Source organism: Tauraco erythrolophus, chromosome 10 (assembly GCF_009769465.1).
Source record: "Tauraco erythrolophus isolate bTauEry1 chromosome 10, bTauEry1.pri, whole genome shotgun sequence".
In the NCBI taxonomy this organism is placed as follows: domain Eukaryota; kingdom Metazoa; phylum Chordata; class Aves; order Musophagiformes; family Musophagidae; genus Tauraco; species Tauraco erythrolophus.
The window spans coordinates 31,144,592-31,169,569 of NC_141474.1; positions in this window are offsets into that span (position 1 = coordinate 31,144,592).

Here is a 24,978-nt window from a genome sequence, read left to right on the forward strand (position 1 = left end):
GAATTTTCCTTCTCTGTAAGAAAACAGTGAAAATAGAGGAAAACTACCGGAATGCATCCTACTATTGATGCCGTTTGCTTAGGGACAATCCACGGTGTGGGTCTCAGCAGCAGCAGAATGGAGGCAGCAGTTACTGCAAGGAGAGCATGGGGCCAGCCCTAACCATCATCAGCTCTACCTTCCACCAGCATAAACTGTTCCTATCACTATGACATGAGTTCAACGTTTTCCTTTTTACGGGAAAACACCCAGGACATGGTGGAGACTAGCACAGTTGAACAGCAAATAAAATCCACAAAGTACACTTGTGACAAGTCTGAGTCAGTGAGAAATGTCTCAAATTGCTTGGAAATTACTGCATGCTATACGCCCTGCCTACAAAAAGCCACTCAAACTCAGGAAAACTCCAGCCCTCCAAGGAGGGAACAGGAGCAATGCCAGGAGTCTTAAGAAGCCATTTGCACGTCATAAATTAAGAGGGAATCATTCACCAGTGCCTACAGACCAAAGCAGACCTTTGTTGTTTGCCAAATTCATGGAAATAATAAATGCATTCTCAAAACCAGGTCTAAGCTGCATGCATCGGACTGAAAACAGTCAGGATAATTTATATATGAATTGGATTAACATATCCTTAAGGAAAATATGGGTAACCTTAAATTACAGCAACTCTCTAAGAACAATTATAGATCTTCCCAGAGAAAACCCAGGTTGAATTTGTTAGTCTTCATCCCTGTGATCAGAAAACCTACCGCGGGATTCGTTTTTGTTGGTTTGTTCACGTTCTTATCAAAGACCATACCTGCATCGCAAGCTCTCTCACAGCTCCACAGATCATTCCACTTAACCAAGTACCTGGATAAATACTCGCAACCTGCTGATGAAAAGAGCTGTGGAAGTAGGAAGCACGGCGAGCGGGAGCTGCTGTTTCTCCATCCTGCGAATTCGGTGCGTTCATTAGCACCCGGCCCCTCAGCAGAGAACAAGAGCAGCTCGCTCAGTTCTCTCTCTCCAGCCATCTGCGTCTAAAAATAACATTTTCGGGGCTTTGATGGTCGCTCTGAACTAACAATTGACCAGAACTGTTATTTCCATTTCTCTCTATCCCTTCCAAAAAAAATCATTCTCAAGCCTTCCCGAACATAAGCCTAATTTAATGAAGCACCTGTTTCACAGAAAATCCCGCACCCTCTGCAATCATACAAAGAGGTTTTACAACCTGATTGAAATAACCCCAAAATACCATTGTTGGGCTGCATTTGATCTCTGCTTTTTCTTAAATTTAAGTGGGTTTTCCCCTGTTGTTTTAGGTTGGCTTTTTTTCCCCTGTTGTTTTAGGTTGTTTTTTTTCCCTTCCATATTCCTAAATCCTTCAGATGTCACATCACACAGTGGTCATCAGCTGGGAAGCACCACGTATGAATAAACTGTAAGGAGAAAAATTCAGTTGCAACTGCATGTGTTAAGCATCAGGCTTTGCACTTCTTCCTCTTCCTTTTCATCCTTTTTGTCATCTGGGTGATTTATCTCCCGGTTTGCGTTTTGTGTAGCTTTATGGGATAACAAATCCGGGCTAAAACTATTTGTTTCTTGACTTTAGAGAAATACAGAGTATAGGTAAAAGACCGGTATATCATTTTGACCATTCACCTGCCAATATAAGATTATTTTTCACAGTGTATATTTTAATACTTCCTCCCATCTGACTATCCAATGTCCTAAGAAATGTGATTCATACTGTCACATCCTCTGCACTATGATGAAATGCTGCCAAATACACCCCCAATTTATATTTATTTTTCATATTAGCACACTTCATTGCAAACTTGAGTCTAATTTGATTCCTTCTATTGGCCTCTTGGTCTATTATTTCAGTGCCAGCTGTGTGTTTCCAACGAGCTCTCCTAAGCTATACGTACACCTGCATTCCTGTTTTCAAGGTGAAAGCATTTTGTTATCTTGTTGCCCACGTTCTTTATTTCTCTGTTGTTTTTTATCTGTAAATCTTCTCAAACTGAGCTCATTACTTTGCACACTTACTCCCTCTCCAAGCTCATTAATGAAGAGGTTAAATAAAACCGGACCTAACACCTTTCCCAGAAAAGCCCATTAGGTACCTCTCCTGACTGCAACACTTGGCTATCCATCATTCCGCTTCTGCTGCGCAGTCTCTCGGCCACGCTTCACGTTGCAAGCTTCGCTAAACTAATTTGTCAAATAGATTTGTTAAAATGCGGTATCAAACGCTTTGGAAAAATCCAAATTTCTGACATTAATTGTATCATCTGATGCCAAAAGAGGCGTTGATTCTGTTTTATACCACAGCAGGATTTCCTAGGGGGATTTACTTTTTGTAAACTTGTATTCTTTATTGCACTTAGTTTCATTAGCCTTCTAACACCGGTGATTTTAGCTCCATTTATTTTACTGATGATAGAAGTTATTTTTCAAACAGAACTGCCAGAATCCCTTTACATACTGTTTTCAAACTGATAGTCTATTAGCTTTTCACCAGGTAACCCATGGTTCCTCCAATTTTACCAGCTCCACTTCACTATAATTTGCCCGTTTTGTTTACGCAGAGACTGCTAATTAAATCCCTGAAGGTGAAGTTCATTCCTCTGCAGAAGACCAACATAAGTGTGTTTATCTTTAAAGTTTGGTTTCAAATAGGAGAAAAGGATTCCTTTTTACATTACAGAACAGAAAAGAAGAAACAAGAGGGAAAAAAGAGCAAGCGCAGTCAGCCGAGGGTGTAGGGCTGCCGCAGGCACGTGCCCTGCCAGCCCAGAGTATCCAACCCAGGGGCGCTGTCTTACACCCTTCAGTTGAAAATCCCACTCAATGCCAACTTAGACATATTGTCACAATTTTAGCACCCCCCTAGACTCTCTGGATTACTTTAGACACACAGACATCCCGTTGGCTCACCCTGGCTACTGCTTCAGAAGGTGCTAATTAGATCAAGGCTTGTGACATTGCACCTCTAAATGTTAGAGGAACTCATCAGCCATTCCACTGCTGCTCCGCTGCAGAGTCACCGGTTTGACTCCTTGGGCCCTGTAACTCCACAGCATCTGGCCTTCCTGAGCTGCAAAGGTTCAAGGGCTCTCACCATGCTTCCTCCTCACCCTTCATCACTTACACCCACGTTTATTGCCTGTAGTTTTCCTAGTATGTTCTTGGATGCCAGAGATAACATATATAATACCCCTTCACAACTATGGGGCAAAATATTGCCCCATCAAAACCAAATGGCTATTGATACTAATTCCTTGGAGCCAGAAACTAATCTTCCTCTTCGCTACAGAAATTGTTCAAAAATTATTTTAGCACCTTAGGCATTTGAATTATGCTTTGAATAGACCCTTCTCTTCATTTATTATAGGCCTGCTCTCCTTCTTGAACTTCCTTCTCCTTTATAGATTATTTCTAAGGGAGTTTCTTTTTCTTCTTTTTGCTGACTCTAACTCCAGCTTATCTTTGTCCTTTCGCATTTAACTCAGCTCTGTATTCCTCTTTCACTGCTTTGGCTGTTTCAACATACACTTTCAGCCTCAGACTCTGAGAAGTCCCTCTTTAAGGCACAGCAATCGCTGATTGTTCCATAGATCCCTTCCAGCCGTCCCACTTTACCTCCTAAAACTTTCTTAATTCTTCAAAATACTGTTTCCTGAAACCTTTGTATTGCAGCTTTCTGTGAAGCTAATATATTGCTTCTTTTATCTCTGGTTTTCATTTTCGTCTCTATTGTGCGAGGGTGTTTGTGGTTGAGCAAACCCATCTTGTACAATTTCCCAGCTGCATCTACAAAGGCGCTGAACTTGATAGAGACATAGCCCAGTTCGCGGTCGTTATTAACCCATTAGCTTATAACTGACCCACCTTCTCCTTCCCCTGAGTCTTGCTTGCCTGGTCCACCCACTTTTAGATGGATAAACGGGATGCAGCATATGGCACACCCAGCTCTCTTTCACCCAGTGTGGAAAGCCCCAGCAAACTAGTTAAGAGCCTGTAACAGAATTAAATGTAAACATATTTAATACAGATTAAAAAGAATTGAGCTAGAATGTGAAGATACGGGTAAAGCAGGAGCACAAAGGCCAGAATTATAGAAGTACCTGGCCAAAATGTCAAGAATTTGTACTAACAGTTTTCCTAAGCAGCATATAAAATGATATATTTTCTTTTATTCTGAGTAGCAATTTTTGTTTGGATTAAAAAAGCGTGTAGTTTCGGATCTCCTCTATTGCACAATGAAGAAAATGAATGAAGAAAACACCTCAAAATGAAAGGACAGTTATGTACATCATACCAGCTAATGACTACCACATACTTTAGGGATATGGAAACTATGAAGAGATTACTTTATTTTCTGAGGATAATACATGATGGTCATTTGAAGTCATGTATATTCTCTGCCTGGTACGGTCTTGTTAGCTGTCATTCTGACGGTAGAGAAATATTTCTTGTATTCTTTTGGTGGCCAGCTTAGATTTCCATTTGTGGAACATCAAGCAAGTTTTGGCATTAGTTTGAACAAACTCACAGCCTCTCTCTGCCTGTTCCCTGCAGCGCTTTGCATCCTGTTCTTCCTCTCCTCCCCTCCTTGCTCAAAGGACACAATTCCAGCTTTTCAACATTGTTTTAATATCTAGAATATCTGCTTGAGCGGGGTCACCATTTCTGTGATGATGTGCTAACACAGAGACTATTAACTTCACACAAATTTGCAGACACTGTTTTTGATTCCATGAAGACTCCGACGCGGACAGTTTAACCAATATGGATTTATTGCTTAGAAAGGGCAAGCTACACCCCTCCAAGTCCAACGGGCACCATCCTTTCCTCCAGCAATCGCTGATGCTAATGAGCATTTATGCCTTCTGAGACACTGAGGATGCGATCAATGTGGCGTTCCTCCAGCCAGCACTTCTGCTGAGCAAACTTGAGTTTTATCACAGGGGTTGCTGTCGACTGCTCAGCCCAGCTAAGCAGGTGAGAATCGACGTCCCACACAGACCTTCCTCCAACCCCTAACCTGGTCCAGGACCCTCAGGTGTTTTGGCAGAAGGTAACGCTCTGATGGGCACTGCTGGACTGACCACATTTACCTATCTCACAGCTAAATGTAAGCCCTAAGCTGTGAAAAAAAGTCATATCCACGCTAAATTTTGGGTTCAGGCACTGGGTGTGATGAATTCTTTCCAGGGATGAGGAGCAAGAGCTATTTCACAGCCCAGGGGAAGCAGAGTCTACCTGGCAGTTTGGATTTAAGCTCTCACTTTCACAGCCCATGCAGGGAAGTTGGCGTGATTTCAACTCTCCCCACAGTTACTCTTTGGACAGCGGAGAAACAACTTGAGCAGTTTAGAAAAAATGTATATTCTTACGAGCCAGCTGTTCTCCTCCCGGTCTGTAAACCTGTACATCAACACACACGCGCCAAGCAGGAGGGAACGAGGTGGGACCCATCAAATCTCCAGCACTGGATTCCTGGTGATTTCTCAGGGTGGGCTACTCTGTAGCTAAGAACTGAATTACTGACAATATCCAAAAGAAAGAGGATTTAGCCAGAACGCAAATAACCTCTTACCCTTAATCTGTTCTTCAATTTTACACTCCTCCTGCACTCATCTGGAAGTCTCTCAATAAATAATATAAAGTCACAGCGCCACAACGGATCTGCATGTTTCTTCCCTGAAGAAACTCATTTTTTTTCCAGCAATCACTCTAAGCAGTGATTTTACCCTTCTTTTCTTCCCTAATCCCTCCCAACACTACCGGAATGGAAGCAGTTTTCTCCCTTTTAATTTGACATTGTTCAACAACACTGTCTCTTGTGAATATATGTTGCCATTATAAAGAGCTAAGATATAAGGTTTCATTGTTCAGCAGCTATTTCTGTTCGGTTTTAGCGCCTTCCAGTCTCATCTTAAGAATCTGTCACAGAAAAATATTAAGCACAACTAAGTTTCTTCAGCAAATTCCTTTTAGGCATTGTTAAAAATAAGAGGAATATCCAAGAATCATTAATTCTTTCAGCTCACCATCTATGCCATGGAAGGTTTCTCATACTTATTTTTGTGTTCCTCTTACAACAGAAGGATGATAATATGTCTGAAAAGAGCGTTTAATACCTCCAAATATGTAAAACATATTGTTTTAAGAGTCTGGCTCCTTCTGAAGGACAGAAGACAAATTATCTGTGATGACTCATTGATTTACATAGTTTTGCAGGGTGTTTGGATGATACAGTGATGAGTTCATTCAGATGTGCATATTAAAACAAATTAACAGAAGATTTGTATTTAATTATCTAAGGAACAGGTACTTATTTATACCTTCTCTCCTTTATTCTTATTCTGTGATTGCTCACATTTATGAAAAGAAGATGCTGCCTGACCAAAACCAAGAGGTTAAAAGCAGATTAAAAAAAAACAGGGAAAGAAATTGCTCTTTCTTGTAGTAGTTGTCTACTGGGTAATAAACACTGCAGAATTTATGCTGTTTTGGAAAAAGCACTGCAGAAAACAAAATATTGCAGGTTTAAGTATCTTAATTATGGAAATTTCATATTCAATGAACTCTTGCCAAAATAAACTGTGCATATTATCTAAAAAGCAAATGTTAATTAAAATTGTATCTTGATAGCCTTCCTGGCTCACAAGGCATCCTGCACGTGTGAGATTAAACAAGGTACTTTAGCTGCAATCAGTCATCCAGCAACGGGTTTCACTTCATTTTTTTGATGTATGTAGGACCAAAAGAAGTCAACACGCATTGATGGCCCTTAGCAGCACCTCATCTTTTTTGTCTCTAACATTCTGAATGTACAGTACATATTTCACGAACTCTATTACGGCTGAGAATAGTTTCATGCAAAACTCTACAATAAACAAAAGACTAAGTTCCAAACATTAATTAGCTGCTTAACACAAAGATATCCACTTATCATCGTACCCAGTGCACACAATAATTAAAGCCATAAAGAAGGGAGTACGCATTAATATTTCTGTACTCTGTAGGCTCTGAGGAGGGATGGCTATGGGTTACTGAACAGGCCAGCAAGTTCTTATCTAGCTTCAGATGGCAATTGGGTAAGTCACTTATCTTCTTCGAACGAAATAAAGAAGAACATTAATATAATACCTGTGTGAGTAAGGAGAGGGATGGTCCACTGCCTAGGTTCTCACCCAAGAACTTGGGGGGGGGAGTGGTTCAATGCTGTGTTCTGCACACACCTCTGTAGGTTTGTCTCTTCACAGAGATACTTCAAAAGCAGATGTAATGGGTGGTGCATAAAAGCACAAGCAAAGCATTGCTCTAACAGCAGAATCCTGCAGCAATAAAAACGCAGGTACATGGGCTTATTAAGGTACATAAAAATGCATCCAGGGATGCTGGAAATGCCTTTACAGCCTGCGGTAAAGCCTGATGTACCATGCTGTTACTGCCACAGCCGCCCCAGCTAAGGCAATTAAGGAAGCACAGGTGGGCCTCCTGTTGCAAAGACAAAAAACGATCACTCCCTCCACATCTGTGGCCTGGGTTCATGCCTCCTGACCTTGAATGAGGCCTGGAAGGTGAGAGCTCAGTTGTCCTCACTTAAAGCAAAGAGAGCAATAATCCATCCACTGACTGCCTAAAGGTATCTTTTCCTCTTCATAATCTATAGATGAAATTTGGCCAACCATACTCTACCTTAAGTCTCTTGGGCAGGTGAGAGGCATTCAGTTATGGCTTGAATGCACTTCCTTCCTCCCCACGAAGAGAGCTGTACAGTCTTTCTCCAAATATTTTTGGAGAAGGAGGGCAGGCAAGACTTTGAGGAACTTGAGTATAAGTAATGGCTAGATTATTGCCTATAGTCAATAACCAGCAGGGTATTAAGAGTCTATCAAAACACAGTTACCAAAATAATGCTCCTTTATACCCTCCTGAAGAAGCTGAAGGCAAACACAACGCACCATGAATGTTAACGTATTCATGCTGGTAAAAGAGGAACACATTTGAGTCCATATATTAGTAGCAGTATCGTTACAAAGCTGTGGCCAAATTACTCATATCCATAAGGCTTAGAGCATCCTTGATACCATCTCAGTTCTGCCTGATTCCTAAAAAGCTTCCTGTTAAATACATACAAACATGCACAGTCTCAAATGCTTCCCAGCCAACTTCTCGATCGGTTGATTTCAGAAAGAAGATGCTGAAGTTCACACGCAATTACAGACTTTTGGAGTTCAGCTGTGGAGGTGATGACACCCATCAGCTGCTGCCCTTCACACCTGGCCAAGTTCTTTGCTCTGGGGTACACCATTTTCCTTCTAACATGAATTAAAGCAGACTGTGTACAACAAGCTGAATATTTCAGTATTAGGGTTATTCAAAGGTCAGGCCAGAGATTTTGTATGTCTGATTTCCTACAGTCTGTGGCAAGCTTGTCAGTATTTACATTACTAAACAGGTATCTTCAGAGCTCTTCTCCACATGGATTTGCATAACGAACGCCAATAAACTGCGGTAGGGGTCCAACCATGTTTTACAGCCATTTCGCAAATGTTAAATTTCCCACAGCAGATGAAAAGTCTTTAAAGCTACCTCTAAAAACCATGCCACGAAGTGAAAATCTCTCCAGGTTCGTTTCTCTGGGTGTATCAGTCAATACGAGCTGAGCAGCTTCTGAAACTCAACCAAGCCAACAAGTTAGGCACCTGGGAACGCTGAGTGATTTTCCAAATTGCTTAACTGAATCTTCAGGCATCTAAACACCTTTTAAACTCTGGTCTGGTGTGTCTTTAGTGCTCAAAACACCTTCCTGAGACACAAAAATCCTTTTATTTCTGTTGTACAGAAGCACCTTGGTCAAAAATCTCAGAGAAAGCTGTAGTGTAATGGGTTCAAACTGAGGCGTCCCATGTCCGAGGGAAGTTTTCTAACCGCTGGCCCGCTGGCCTCCCCATGTAGATGGTCTGGAGCCTTTCTCAAGGACTGTGTTTAAAATACCAGCCGTGCAGCCCGCTGAGGGAATGTCGGGTTGTAAGAGAGACACTGAGCTCACAGCGTGAACTCCTGACTCCCGTGTGCCAATGAATTGCACAGCCACTACATCACAAAGCTGACCCTATTTTATTTGATCTGAAGATGTTCCTAAATCTTGCCTCTTTCCACAGTCAAGGGATAGACTTTAGTCACTAGTAAGCTATTCAGATTTCATACTTTAGGACATCAAAGTATGAATGATGTTTTTCAATTTTCTCCACTTAAGCTTATTAAAAGAAATATTTTAAAGAGCATTATTCCCTGAAGTTACTGGATACAAGAATCTGCAAAAACCTTTCTCACTTTTGGCTTTGGGTCAACACTGAACACAGACACAATATGTTTCTTTAAGGACATGTCACAGATTTATACATCCATCACTTAAACTCAGAATGGCTGAAATACTGCCTGAGACAAAGGGAACCTCACAGCCCATTTGGTAAAGGGGTGCTTTAGGGAAAACGCATCCTAATGCAGAAGGATTTACATTCCACTGAATTTTTTATATTTTTTTTCACAAGCTGTCCTTTCCCACAGTAGTAAATGGCTGTAAACTGCAAAAGCATGATGACACTCTGCCTCTACGATGAGTTTTAGGTTACTTTCACTGACAGTCCTGCACCAGTACTTTGGACTGCTGAACTGCTCCTGTTCAAGGACTTGCTCCAAGTCCCTAGGTCAGCATCATCCTTCTGATGCTGAGAGTCTATCTCCAAATCCCTCAGCACTGATATTTGCTCCTGAAGGCAGCTGAACACAAGCCGTATCATTCCCATTAGACTGAAAAGCACCAATATCTCGTGAAGTTGCAGCAGTATTGTTGGTGGATTTAACCAACCAACATAAAAGCTTGCAGTGAGAAGGGCTGACACGGCTGTATATACCACTCTTTATTACGCTGCTGACAGTAATTTATATCTGTATGTGGAGCGTAAGACCACAGACTCATAGCAGCAACACAACACAGAAAAGCACAAAACTGTATTTTAGAGAGGAGACAGACATGAAGCTTGGTTTCGTTTGGAACACAGACAATGCCTTGGGATGGGACTGAAAAGATCAGAATCTAACTGCTATCAGCGCGCTTTGACTTGTATAAGATCATTCCTTTCTCTCTTCTTTTTTCTTCTTATCTCGTCTTTGGCCATCTTACCTGCTCTGACTGGCAGCTCTGGGGCCGGCCTGGTGTATTAATGATCTGCTGCGAGGCTGTAGAGCAATCGGCACAGCGAGGGTCCCTTTTTTGGATGGGCCTCACAGGTACTTCCCTAACGAGCACCGACACTTGCAATTACATAATTAATTCACATAAAACACGAGCAGGCACACGGGTTGCTGGTGTGGCCACGTAGCCACTTGGACTCCTACCTGGCTACCTCAGCGTATGAAGGATTATTGGAATTTGCATGTTTTACACGTTTTCCTTCACGCAGAGGGCTCATTGAGACAAGTACTTGCTACTACAGGTTTTAAATAGAGTCCTGTGGGTGCCTAAGGCTCCACAGTAAAGAAAGGAAAGGAAAAGAGAAGCAAGATCAAGATCCACACTGGTTTCATTGGGAAAAAGCCCCTCAGATTGGTGTTTTCATGCTGCCGCTCTCAGGAACATACTCCATCACATCCCAACAAACACCCTGCTTGAAGACGGCAGAGGAGACTAGTACTTACTTGTTGGAAAAGCAAGTCTTCTTCCCAAATGACACACGCACAAAAAAACCCTTTTCGAAATGTCCTTTCTCCCCAGCAGGTCCCCCAGCCCACACGAAAGGTTGCACACCCAAAGCTGGTGGCTCAAGGACCAGCCTGGACAGTTTTGGGAGGCAGCTGAGGTTTGAAATGAGGATTTCTACATCCCCTCCGCAGCATTTACCCAAGGCAACGTTTGCAAGGCTCGGGTTATCCACAGTGCGCTGAGCACACACCTCATTTATCCGGAGGGGCTTTGTTCAGCCAGGTTTCACGTTCCCAGCTCCAACACAATGTTTAACTCCTCGAAGATACACTACTATACATTTAGACACCAATCACACAAGGCATCATTTCAGATGCCTGAGAAAGTAAAATTAAATACAAGGAGGATTCTACCAGAAGCCAGGTTTAGCGAGTATTTCAGCTCTGGGTCATTATTTCATATGTGTATAGCAAAGGAACGTGACCACGGAACAGGCTGAGAAGCAGACTGCAGATGCAAATGCCAAAATACTAGAAGACTAATAGATTATTTTTAAGGGGAGGGAATAGACCGAAAATATAGGAGAAAGTTGCTGAAATAAATCAAAGGTGAGCAGATGCACTTGGCCAAATGGCTTTTTCCTTTGTAGTATAGCGATTTGTTTTATCCTTCTGTTTCCCGAATCCAGTCAATAAGACCACATTAAAAATGCATGGGCCAATTTGATGTATACAACAGCGGGTTTCTCAGAAAAGCTGGGGCATTTGGAAGGGCACAAGCACTATATTTATGTACAGAAAAGGAGAACAGAGGTCAGGAGAGTGAAATACTTGTCAGACGACAGGTTCCCCATGTAGCAAAAATAATAAATTCCTCCTCTTTGGGGAGAAACAGCATTCTTCATCAACAGAAGCTGCCGCACTCACATAAGGCACCCACAGCAGGGCAGGAAGAGTAATAGCACCTACAAGAAGAGAGCAGCCTATATTTTCACCACTTCTCTTTGCCACTAGCTGTATTTTAGGACTGCATGATTTTAGGATGCAGGCTGGGGCTAGGCATTACCAATGGCTTTCAGGAAAGCTGGCAGACAATGAATTTTCATCAGAAAACAAAGCTGACATTTTCCGATTTTCCATCTGCACAAAGAGAAGAAAACTCTTCATTTGCAGGAAGAGCCCGCCGTGTTGGGGTATTTCATCCATCGGTCTCAGCTGACACAGTTCAGCAGTCAGCTTCATTTGGCGGCAGCACTTTGTACGGAGAATTATTTGGAAGCATCCTGCCTTCGTGCCCCTCCACGGGACGTGCTACTTCCCATGCGGCAACTCACCGGTTCTGCCTCCTGCAGCCTCTCCAAATCCATGAAATTTTTTACGTTGAGGGTGGTGAGGCACTGGAACAGGTTGCCCAGAGGTTGTGGATGCCCCATCCCTGGAAGTGTTCAAGGCCAGGTTGGATGAGGCTTTGAGCAACCTGATCTAGTGGAAGGGGTTGGAACTACATGGTCTTTGAGGTCCCTTCGAACCCAAACCATTCTATGACTCTATGATTCTATGATCAGTGCGTTACACAGATCTTGTCCATAATGGTTGGACTCTCCGGGGTTCAGCTCCCTGTACTGACCACAGGCAGGACCCAGCGCAGGCACCAGCCTGGCACCAGCCTCCTGCCGCACCGATCCTTCTGCTTTGCCAAGTCCTTTGGCTGGAGATTTCATTTTTTTTTAAGAACTTGACCCTATGGGCCTTCAGGCTGAGGAATAAATCAAGGGAAAACACCTCTGTTTGCAAATAAAGTGTGTTGTCCAAGGAGAGGGGAAGGAGAGACAGAGGGGGAGGAAGGGACCGCGACTTGCATGCTCTCCGTAAAATCTGTCAGAAGATACGCAGCTGATTTGCAGCTCCGTGTTCACTCCGGGATGGCTGCAGTCAGCCAGCACACCACGGGAAGGTCTTCCCCAGCAGGAAGGCAGAGAACACAGTCTGTGACACAGTAAAACATTGACATTAAATTTAACAACAGAGGAAAACAACTTCTGAGAGCTTCTCCAGCAGCAGCAAGAGGTTTGTGCTGCTACAGGAACATCTGAATTTGCATGAAGTGTAAACACGCGGGTGCACGCACACACACATCCCGCTCCTGTTTGCACCGAGAGCGTTTGGAAAATAGCACATATTCTCTCCCACGCTTCCACCTCGCTGCAGCCAAAGCCCTGCACATGGCTGGGAGGAAGCAGGGCTGTCATCCAGCCGCTCCGCAATCGCCGTCCGCTGGGACGAGCTTGTTCCAAACTGTTGTTGGGGACCATTCAAGCGGCAAAACATTAAATGTTTCTATTATTTAGTGCATGCAGCTGGTTAAAGCGAACAGCCCAGCAGGCTAATGGGAACACAGGAATAACCAGGTCAGCCAAAGAAGGTGTGAGCGTGTGTGCGCGTGTATATATGAGGATATATATTGCTGGCTGCTTCTTATATCAAGCATAGATTTAGGAACAAATAGCCTATGTTGTAGCATTTTCTACCCCTGAGAGCTGTACAAGGCACTGATTAACTTTTTAAAACCTACTGGGGACTGGAAGGATCTCTAGGAAGGTCGCACAGGGGAAAAGCTGTCCTTGAAGGAAAATCAAATATAAGAGCCTTCACGTAGCTCTAGGTGGAGGGGACCAGTCATGCAAAGGCCTCCTGGATTTGGGGGCTCAAATGCTTTCCAGAGGAATGTATAAAAAACAGCTGAGGATGGAAAAATATTACTTATGCATTGTGGAGCTACTGCTGGAGCATTGGTCTGGATCAGAAATCATTCCCTGTAGAAGTCCAACGTCTCCATACCATTTTTTAACTCTTTGGAAGCTATTTCCACCATCTGGAATTACACCACCCATTATAGACCCCCTCCTAAGCATCTTCTCTCTAGGCAGAAACATGGGGTGCTTCATACCAATTAAGAAATTGTCATCTTAGAGTCTCTCATACTGTTTTGCAAACCAGCCTGTAAACTATCCTAATACTTAGGGTGACAAGCAGGAAAACTGCAAGCAAGCAAGCAGAGACGTGTCAATAATGCCAGGACTAACTGCTCAGTTACGCAGCCATTCAGTTTAAGAAACAATCTAAAAAAAATCAAGTGGAAGTCTTCACACTTCAGGCATTTAAAGAGCGGGTGGACAAAGCTCAGGGTACGATCGCAGATGAAATGAGCAAGCGGCACAGCAGATGATTTTGAATGTTCCTTCTGTATCTAATTTCCCTGAGTTTACGGCACGTTCAGTACAAGCTCAGCCTCGGCTGTTCCTCAGCCCATTCATAATGCCCTGGCAGAGCGATCATCTGCCTCTCATCTACCTGCTCCTCCGATCTACACTGAAATAACTCATACTTTTAAAGTATTTTTATTCTATTAAAATTCTACCTGATTGTGATTAAGACCACAGTGAGGTATAGGTACCATAGACTTTTTTTTTTATATTACAAATCAAGTTTTGCAAAAGATCTGTGTTCTGATACATCGGCAAATTTTTAAATTTTGACATTCCCATTTAAAAGTAAATCTTCCCTATTTTGAAATTTTCAACGCAGGAAAATTCTGCAGAAAAGAGTGTTTCACACAATCAGTAAAATGCTTCAAAGTTGAGTTGTCCGCTTTCATAAAATGAGAAAATTGTTCTGAACAGAAGTACGGTTGTCAATTAGAAATCAAGACATTCTAAAAGCTTTGAAATGAGATACTTAGATATCATAACACCTTTCTGTAGATTTCTCTAATATTAAATAACAGCAAATTCCACCAATTTCACAAAATGCTTCCATTGTAACGCAACTGCAGGTCTCCACAAGGTATGGTTTGTCAAAGTTTCTGCAATTAAATTTACCTGAAAATGATTTAACATGGCCTACAAGGTTTGGGCTCATACACTGACACAAGTTTCACAGTTTTGCAGCTCCAAAGATCAAATGTACACAGTACACCAGTATAACACACTATACAAGCCCAGAGAACAGAGACTTTTTCATTCCCATTCTAACTATTCACTCCCCTCAACAGCGCCTTGTTTTCCAGCTCATTATTTTTGCAGTCTGCTGGGTATTTTTGGCTCATGTGTGTCTGCTAAGGTAAGCAAACAAAACTTGAAAGACCTATTTCTATTAAATCAAACTTAGGTTACAGATTCTTTTCATCTTTTTTTTTTTCCCCTCCCTCTTTTGAGATTCAGCTACTTACCATGTTGGATTTCATGGCCTCGAAATCTGCTTTAGAAAGAAATGCAGCATGGACCCCTGTTGATAATTAGCCTCAAGTTTGAAAGCACTGGAGAAGGAGGAGGTTAACGTTGGTTCCCCATCAGCAAACTACAAAGAAAGACGGGCAGTCTCACGCTGCCTCGCTCTCCGTCTGACGGCGCAAAACCTGTAGCTCTGACATGCAAGAAACATAATTAGAAATTGGTTCCTGCATTTTTTAAACGAAGTAAGAGTTCCAAAGCAATCTCGATATGACTCCAATTTTTGTATGTTATCCTAATAGGATATCCAGATCCCTCACCTGGGTGCTCAGATAAGTACTAACGTGCACTAAAATCCGTTCCAAATTTCCCCAGGGGAAATTCCCGAGACCGAGGGTGGCAATGACTGACAGAGAAAGTACATTTGTAGGCAAATAATTCCCACCCAAAGGTGGAAGCTACCTCCTGACCTCCCTGATTTACAGCAAGGGGAAAACAGCAGGAGAGAAACATTTCTGGAAGGCCTAATCCATAGACATAATCCATAGGTAACGCGATGGGAACAGGACGGAGTAACTAATTACATTTGGAGTGTGTGTGCAGTGCACTTTATTGACTAGACCACTTAAATTGGTATTTATGTTATTGCTGTCTGGAAGCCCGAGGCCACCTTTGAGTGATATTAGTAGATGAGATAAATAGAAATTATTTTACAGTTGCTGATCTGGTTACTGACATATATGTTTCTTGTTTGTAAATGTCAATTTATTAGCATATGAAAGATAAACTCCTATAATTACTTAAATAACTACATTTTCTCATAAAATCATTAAAAAGAACAAAGTGAAAAAACCAACATAAGACGATGTTTTCACAACCTCTGAATCTGTTGCGAGGCTGCTTTGGAAAATACATAAACCAAAGTCGACACTCTACTTGATCTCAGCCAAAAAGCCTGACCGCAATATTACAGCCCGTAATGTTTTACACCTGACAGCATAAAGATCCTGTTTGTGCATCTATCAATTATTTATTACCTTAGTAAAAATTACTACCCACACAGCCACACCTCATGCTCACCGTTCACGTTGCGGGAGGAAAACTGCGACCTGGAATGGCAAAACTAGAAACCATTCAGCCTATGGAATAATTTCAAAGCCAGAGGATGTTTCCTTTACCGAGGCTGATTTGCAGTCAGGCTGCTACGCCAGACTTTGAGAAATCTTGAAAGTGAGCACAGCACTAATAAGAGAGGGTTGGAGAGTCAACCAAAGAAACCATCTATTGTCCTCTGTCTCAGGAGCTTTAGCACTGCTCAAGGTTACCCGATCTTCCCCATATTCCACATTTTATAAACCATATTTTTAACTGAGAGGGTGGATAATCCCTGTACATAAGAGCTATTGGCAAGTATAAGACTTATTCAAATCTCTAAATCACAGACATCTGCTGCAGCTCTGGCGTACTTTAGCATTCATAGGTGGCTTTTTCCATGCAGGACGGACAGCCTAATGTTGTCCCCTGCAGTTAACAGATTTTTCTGGTGTAAAACAATTATTCATTCCAGCCTTCATCGAGCTATCTGAAAGTTGCAGCTTTCTGTACCATTCCCTGTGTCTTGATCTAGCAAGTATATAGTATCATGTAATCTAGGAATATGAATCATAGAATAGTTTGGGTTGGAAGAGACCTTAAAGACCATCTAGTTCCAACCCCCCTGCCATGGGCAGGGACATCTTCCACTTGACCAGGTTGCTCAAAGCCTCATCCAATCTGGCCTTGAACACTTCCAGGCAAGCGGCACAAAACATGGGCAGAATGAAGTTCTATGTGGGATTTCACCTTCAAGCGTGCAGGAAGCGCTGCCTGTTCTCAAGATCCCTGAAACACTCTGGCAATGGGCACGCACCGGACTTTGCACATGAGGAAAACGTGAGGAGTGGCACAGCTCTTGCTCAGCAGAAGCTGTAAAACACGGAGGACAGCAAGAGAAAGGCACATTACAAGGGTATCAGCAAAGCTGCTTAAACAGGCCCCACGTTGGCAAGTGAAAGCAGTGGGTCCAAAGAACAAGACTAATGACAAAAATACACATGGTTTCCTCCAAAGTTTACTATAAGTGAAAGGTCAGAATCATCTCACTTTCAGAAAATCTCCCCCTGGATACTGCAGAAATTACAATACTTTCTCCCAACTCTTGTGTGCTGCCAGCAGAGAAGTGGCACACAGGAAGAGTGTCTGCATCTCGGATCCATCTTCTCTCCATGATGCCTCATCTTCATAAGTGAAAAATAAAACAGCAGCTGTGCAATAAAGCTGTAACTCATAGAGAAAGACATTTTAAAATAAATATCTGGTGACTTTTTTTACTAGAATAGATCTGAAAATATTTTCTGAAGGTGAAAGAATAATGAATTATCAATAGGCAACATGGGTGTAATCACTTGTGTTCCATCTGCCTTCCAGCTGCCTAAATCCAGCAACTACCACAGTTGTGCAAATGCTTTACAGCTACAGTACGTGAACAGAGAGACCCTGTACGTCTCCTACTGATTTATAGATTAAAACCCTGCTTGGAAGAAGCTACCTACCAAGATGCGTTCAAGTTTTTACAGTCCTACTTCAACTGCTGCTGAAACCAGTGGGAGTCCTGCCACTGATCCTAACAGCACTTGGATCACATTTCCCACAGAGAGTTATTCAGGAATTCTAATGCAGACATTTTGTCAGGAAAAAGAACACAACTGTAGGATATAGACTGAAAAAAAGGAATTTTATATTGGCAGGAAGATAGATAAAACACCCTAATAGTTTTTTTTTTTCTTCTCTGATTTCCATTATTCATGGAACTCTAATGATCCCTTTCTGCATGCAAGACAAAAGTAAACCATGGCCTCCTGGTAGCAAGCGTGGCACTCCGTCATTAATGGAACGTGGATATGTTAATGCAATAGCAATTGCCTACCCTACCGCAGTCAAATCACCTTGCACTGGAAGTGTATCACTGTTATAGTTTCATTTTCGTTAAGATGACAAAAAGGACCTCGAGATGATTGTCTGGTTTTGTATCGTGTTAATGAAAGTGATACCAACTGAACTGGGGGGGGAATGAGGAGTAAACCCAGCAAGTAGCTAAAACGATGTCTTACCACTGTAAATAAACTGACGTGGTGACCTAGCACTTCTCTCTCAGGACTGGCCAGAAAGAAGCCGATGGCAGGCAACTCGATAGGCGCTCTGCACATCCAGGCAGCGCTGGCTCGTAATAAAACTTTCAAAACGTGCAAGCTGCAGTCACATTTAATCAAGTGAATTTCACATCAACGGCAGCCTCTAGAAACAATTAAAAAATCAGGAAGAATCACAATTTCAAGGCAATGTCGACAGCCGAAGAAAGCATAATCCATATTTGCATTAGGTCCTCACGCATCTTGTCACATATCTGCACTGAAGTCTTCTCCCCATTTGGCACAAACCTTTCTTACTTTTCAAACAACTACTGAAAAATGTCAGTAACTAATTTATCAAAACAGTTCTCAGCTAAAATGCTGAATTCTGTGGGCCACAGTAATGAATTACTGACTTTGGAAAGAAAAGTTTGAGACAGATATGATTAACTTTCCACGCTGGAAATGTGGCTGCCCTGAAAGGGCAAGGAGTGTTGGGAACTGCAGATGGTATCCTGGAGCTCAGCGATGAATCAGGAGCATCTTACGTTCCCTGGGGGGATGTTCGCACTGTGTCTGCATCTAGACCTGGAAGATGCCATTGGAATGGCAGGACCCATCATCTGTTTGTGATTCGTACGTGATATAACTCAGTAACTGGATGGGCTGCAAGAAGGGGATACGGAAGCATTAAACAACGTGCAAAAAGTAACGAAGAACCAATGTGGAGGCTTTATATCTCCAAAGAACCTGTTCAGTTTTGCCGAGGTTATCTGAAAGGATACTCTTGCTAGCGAGGATCCAGCCAGCCAGAGTTGAAACATGATTTTTTTTAACTTTTAGGTTACAAGGAAATAGTGTATGCGAGGAGGGATGTTGCAGAAATCCAACTCCGTAATGGAAACCTGGATGAAACGGTTGCTGCATCCTTATCACCTCTCTGCAATTCAACACAAACGCTAGCAGACTAACCACGGGCATAGGACAGTCGAAGGAGTTTATGTTAGTTTAGCCATGTGTTGCTATTCTGATAAAGGACAAACTGACTCACCATTAGAAGCCAACAACAGCCTTAGAAAATGTACTGTTAAGCATGTTTTTCGGTTTTAAAAAAAATACAAATACATTTGATGCATTTTGAAATGATGAATTACAAAAAAAATCTGAATATTCGACTGTGCTTTGAATTGCAGAGTGCACACTCAACCTGAAAAATAATCTGTGCTCTGCTAAAGTCATTCATGTCCAGGCTTAAATTATTTTTGTTCTCTGTCAGTGCTAAAATGATGCTTAATACTTTATCTCTTTTGCTCGCAGTAAGATTTTTTTTCTTGTTTTGGGAAGCAAACATCTTTCCCTAGGGAGTATGGCATCAAAGAGTTCCTGAAGCAAAGAATATTTTTGGCAGCTGTTGTGAAGAGGGTTCATCTGTAGTTTGACTCAGAAACAACTTGTGCATCACTAGGGTCAGAAATCATATGAACGGAGAGAATGTCACAGTTCCCCATGTGCCAAGAATGAACTAATGCTAAAGAAAGGGTAATTACACTCCTGAAGTAAAGCTTCTTCTAAATCAAAGTGGCACAATACAGTCTATTGTTGCCAGACCCATGGAACAAGCACAAAGAGCAATACAATAAATAAAAACAAAATTCCATACCCTGTCTGCTCTCTTCTCCAAATTGAAGCATCTCAAATATCACAGCAACATTTCCTGTACTTCATTACAGAGTCTACATTTGCCACTTACACATACGAGCACGGAGAACTTAAGTGACTGTAGTAAGTCATTATGAGAGAACATGGTTCAGTAATGGGGTGCATCCAAAACCTCAACACAGATACATCAAAGCATTGCTAATCAAAAAGTGAAAGAAAACACTGGAAGAGAAATCTGAACCTAATAAAATCCGATGATTCCTACATACCTATGTCGCTTGTGAAAGTGGGATGCTGGGGAAAATAGAAAATATTGAAATATTATCACCTTTTAGAGCTCCTTAAGGAAGCAAACAGCCAGATCAAAGCACAGTTGATTTATGAGCAAATCCCACCTCTTCTTTTAAGAGCTTTCCAAAATTACCAGTATATATTGGGGCTTTAAAAACAATGCATGAAAAAGTAGAGGTGCAAGGGATTTCATTCTGCACATAAAATAATCTCTGTGTGGAGCATATTAATGTTCCTTTGAGGGACTCTATAAAAGCCCCGACATTAGAGAGATAAGGAAATATATTGAAATTGGCCAAACTAATCCACAGAGCTAAAAGACACAACAAAATGTTTGAATACTTGCTCTTCAAGCTCTGGGCTCCATCATAAAACCTGTGTTATTTATAATCAGGCATAAAGAATAATGAGGAGGGGGGACATTAGTCCTTTGCAATGTTTCTTCGTGCCCCTATAATGCCCCGGTTTGTAAGGAGCACGTCCTGCTTCGCTCAGACAAGCAAGATGCAAGATCACATGTCTCAAGAGACGGAAAGAGGAGAAAATCCACAGAAACAACAAACACGTCCGCTCTTACGTCCAGCGCTGTCACAACTAATGACAGCAAAAAAACCTGAAGGGATATAAAACCCTGTGCCTCAGGGGTTAGGTCAGTCTCTAAGTATTATAGATCCAAAGGAGACCATGCAGGGAATCACATTATTCCATATCTCCCTCCCGCACGGCTCTTACACTTTTCCCCACAAAAGACTGTAATGAATATTGTCAGAGACAAGATACTGGAATAGATGGACCTCGGGTCTCACTCAGTTCCTGTGCCTATATTATTATTAGAAGACAAGCTGTCACAGGTATCTAAATGGTGATGGAGCCCCTGAAAATTAAAGGGAAGAAAAAAAAGAATGATGCAGCAGGCAGTTCAGCCAGCATCTGCTCCTCTTCCCTCCTATTTCAAGCACAGCTCTAACACTTCTCATGGCTTCATCCTTCTTAAGGCTACGACTCCAGCCCCATTCCCAGGAAAAAGAAACAGGTTTGTGTACAGTGTATTTCATTTCTGATAACTTTTTTTTTCCTAGAACTTCAGTAGAAAGCTCTGAAAACATAAATAATGCTGCCTTCCAAATGTCTTGTTCATCTCAACTGCCTTCCAGGAGAAGGCCACCTGGCCCACCATGTGGAAAAAAAGAAAAGAAACTGCACAGCTGACCCCCCTGGCTGGTATCAGAAGATATTTATTGCACTTGTCCACAGTCTTCAAGGAATTGGTGTGTTTGTGCATAATTTAGTAGGTAGTTGCAGGAGTTTGTTGTTGTGGGCTGAACATCTATTTTAATGGTTATAGATACAGTCTGAGTTTCCAATCTGCTTCTATATTTCTAAAGGGGAAAACAATAGCAATAGGAAAACCAGGATATAAATAATGGGGCTCAGGGTGGGATTTGGAGTTCGTTCCCACCGAAAGCTCTGCCGGTCTATTTAGAGGGTCCTTCCATCCCTGGTCACTGCCATGTGTCCTGTCCCACTCCTGCCTCAAGCAGACGAAGCAGATGTGCAGCCTGTGGTGACCACCACCACGGCTCCAGCCATATCTGCCCATGGAGACCCAGCTGCAGACACAGCCCCACGTGAAGCCCACAAAACCTCTCTTCTGTATCTTGACTGTTGACAAAAGAAACACCAGTCAAACCCAAGAGGTGAATGCACCACTGCCAACAGTGTCAAAGGATGATCTTCTCCCATCTCACCCACGCCTCTCCTCCCAAAACCAAACCCCAAGTCTGAAAAGGCACCGCTTGATCCTACGATGATGAAGGACATGGCTGGAAAGTGCCAAAAGTCGAAGGATAGGAGCGAGAGGAATTAAACCACCGAGGGATGCTAAAGTGAGGAATACGCTGCCGGCAGTTCGGTTAATCTGTGCGACGTTTCTAGTAACGGTTTCATAAAAGCGTAAGTTTAATAACACCTGAGCCCCTTCCGGAAAGCGCTCATTAACTCACTGTCGCTGTTTGGTACATCCTCAAATTGCTGCCTTTAAAAACCTGAAGAAAACTTCAAAGACGGTGAGGATGAAGAGCAAATATTCACTGGTGTCTTAAAATGAAATCTAAGGTAGGGCAATGAGCGGAGGAACAGTTGGTGAACAGTTGGTGAATGGATATTTTTATGCAAGGAATGCCTGAAGGAAAGAGAACGAAAAAAACTGTGTAGGAAGAAGGAGCGATTAATATGCTCCTTTTTTTTTGCCTTACGCTTATTTTGATTTAAAAGTCTATTCTTTCAGTATCGCAGATTAAGGTCGCTATACAATTTACTACGGAAAAAAAAGTGGTCGTAGTGGTTGAATCAAGAAATGAAAGGGCCTGTGACAGAGTTTTTAATTATTCAGAAATGATCACAAAGATATTCTGAATTAATTTTCACATTTTTGCATTTGTACATTTCAAATGAGTATGTGTACAGATATCATTCAATTCACTGGGACATGGCAGACATCCTTAAGACCAGTTCCCTCGTTAATGTCATTCTTGCTCGGGAAGGCCACCAACTGTAACAACGTCTCGCTAGAAACATTAAACACTTCAACATTTCATGTGAGCTACTCTCACTAAAAAGCCCTGACTTCACCAGAAAGATATGCAACAGCAAGTCTTAGATGCCAAAAAAACTATTTAAAAAATACAAATACAGAATAACTTTAAAAAATGCTCTGGATCCAAATTCCCTCTTGCATCTTGCTAATTACCGGGTACGGACCGTTAGGTGAGCATCTCTCGTTGCCTTAATGGGCGCTGTGAGGCCAATACTTGCTGTAGCAGAGCTGAAACTACATCCCAGTTGTTCCCCTCTCGCTGTTGTTTTACAGCTGCAAAAAAATATTAACTGCAATTACACAATTGTGCGTTTCCTGGGGGTTGCCATTCAATAGAACACCGCACGTAAAATCTCAGTAGAGATAACTGAGCAAAATATCAGTGCACAGAAGCTAAAGGGAGCGAGGTTGCTCCTCGCTGGTGGTAGCCACCGTCGTGCTCGTTTTTTTCAGCGCTGCCTGTTCACGTGCTTCGTTCCAGCAGCAAAGAGCAGCCCAGCGTCACCCCAGCATCCACAGCTTCCAGGCAGTTTGGTGCACACTACGAGTGTGGAAACGCCGTTATGGAAGCTAATGGGTTGCAACAGTGTAAACCAGCAGGAACGGCGGTCAGACTCCGTGGCTTCCCTAGGCTGAACGTTATGCTCCAAAATTAGATTTGTAACAATTCTTTCCAAATAAAGTCTTCTGCAGTTTTTAATTGCTTACTGCAGATATCCCTGTTGTACTTCTTTGGGGGACTGTATACGAGTGTTCAAGTGCCCGGGGAATCCTTTAAGAGCTGCAGGGCTCTGCTTTATGTAGGCACCATCAGAAACAGAGGTCCCGAACAAAGCCTCAGACCGCAGCAGATACCAAGTGAACATGCAGATGAGCTGGACTCTCCCAGCTGAATTTATCATGGGGGTGATATGTTGGCTTCCAGCTGGGATGAGGAGAGAAATCTTCATATCCCCCGTGTTTTTATAAACAAAGAGTCAAACACAACCCCAAGGGACTTGCAGATGTGTGTGAAACGTGGACAGTTTGGGGGGTAATTAGCTGAAACTTGACTATACTGAGAAGTATTAGTAGCATATGAATAAGGTTGTGGAGGGCAGATGCAGAGAGTTTAATCGCTTTCTATTAAAAACATGCTCCTAAGAACAGCCTGCAGAGTCTTTTTTAAAAAAAAAAAAAAACTATCATAATTTTTGATGGAAGTTCCACTTTTGAGATGTACATTTTCACAACTGGAACAGAAGTGAGCCATCTCTGATGCAGAGAAGAAAGGAGAAGAATAGTCAAGTAAAGATCACAGAGGAAAAGCTCTTTAAGAGTCTCTGCAAGAGCAGGACAAATATTGGCATCAAATATTTATGGACAGTCATTCAATCAAGGCTCATGAGCTTCTTTTCAAGTATTCATTCTCCTTTTTATTCGCTTCTTGCAAAAATTCATCGCATGAGCAAGGTTTAGCATGACTAGATCTTTGTGTAAAATATGTATACTGGTTGCAAGATGTAAGTTTTCACATTTGGGGAGAATCTGACATCTGTGAAGTCCACGGGAATTTTGCTGTGTGTTTCAAAAGCACTGAGGTTTTACTTCAGATGTCTTCTAGCTGATTTCAAAGCAAGAACAATCAATTCTACTGGCAATAGCAATAGCAAATCATTCATAATCTTTCTAAGAATGAGATAGCTTTTGAAAAAAAATCCATTTCCCAAGTTACATTAAATAACACAGGCACTTAAAATCAACTCCAGTTTGAGGATAAATTCTACAGAGTGGCTAATTGCTTGAACAAAGTTACTGGGATGCTGCAGAAAACCAGGGAAGGCTCTTCCATACCTATCCTCCACCCACACATGTATGTGTACACACACACACACAAAAATATACTGTTTTTTTTTTTGTTTGCCTTTTTCCTGTTCAGATTTGTGATTTAGGACATTACTCTCCAAGTCTGAACTTTGAATTACAGTAAATGGCAGAGCAGTGATTTCAGGGAGCCGTCTGTGTCTTCTCTCTGAAGAAACCAGTGGGGATTTTCAACCTGCACATCTTTTGTAAACCCAAGTCCTTATTCACAAAGTCCACGTACACTCTTAACTCTCTGAAACGTTGCAGATGTGTATCCAATATTCGCAACTTAATTTCTCATGGTATGTTTTTTAAAGACATACATATTTCCCAATCCTACACATATCACTGCACACAGGCAGTGAGCACTGGGTACATTTTCCTCGTACTCTGTCATTAAGAGCTGTATTGACAGCAAACAAGTTACATATCTTTTTTTTAACAACATATAATTTTGCTGTTGTTTGCACGTTTTCTC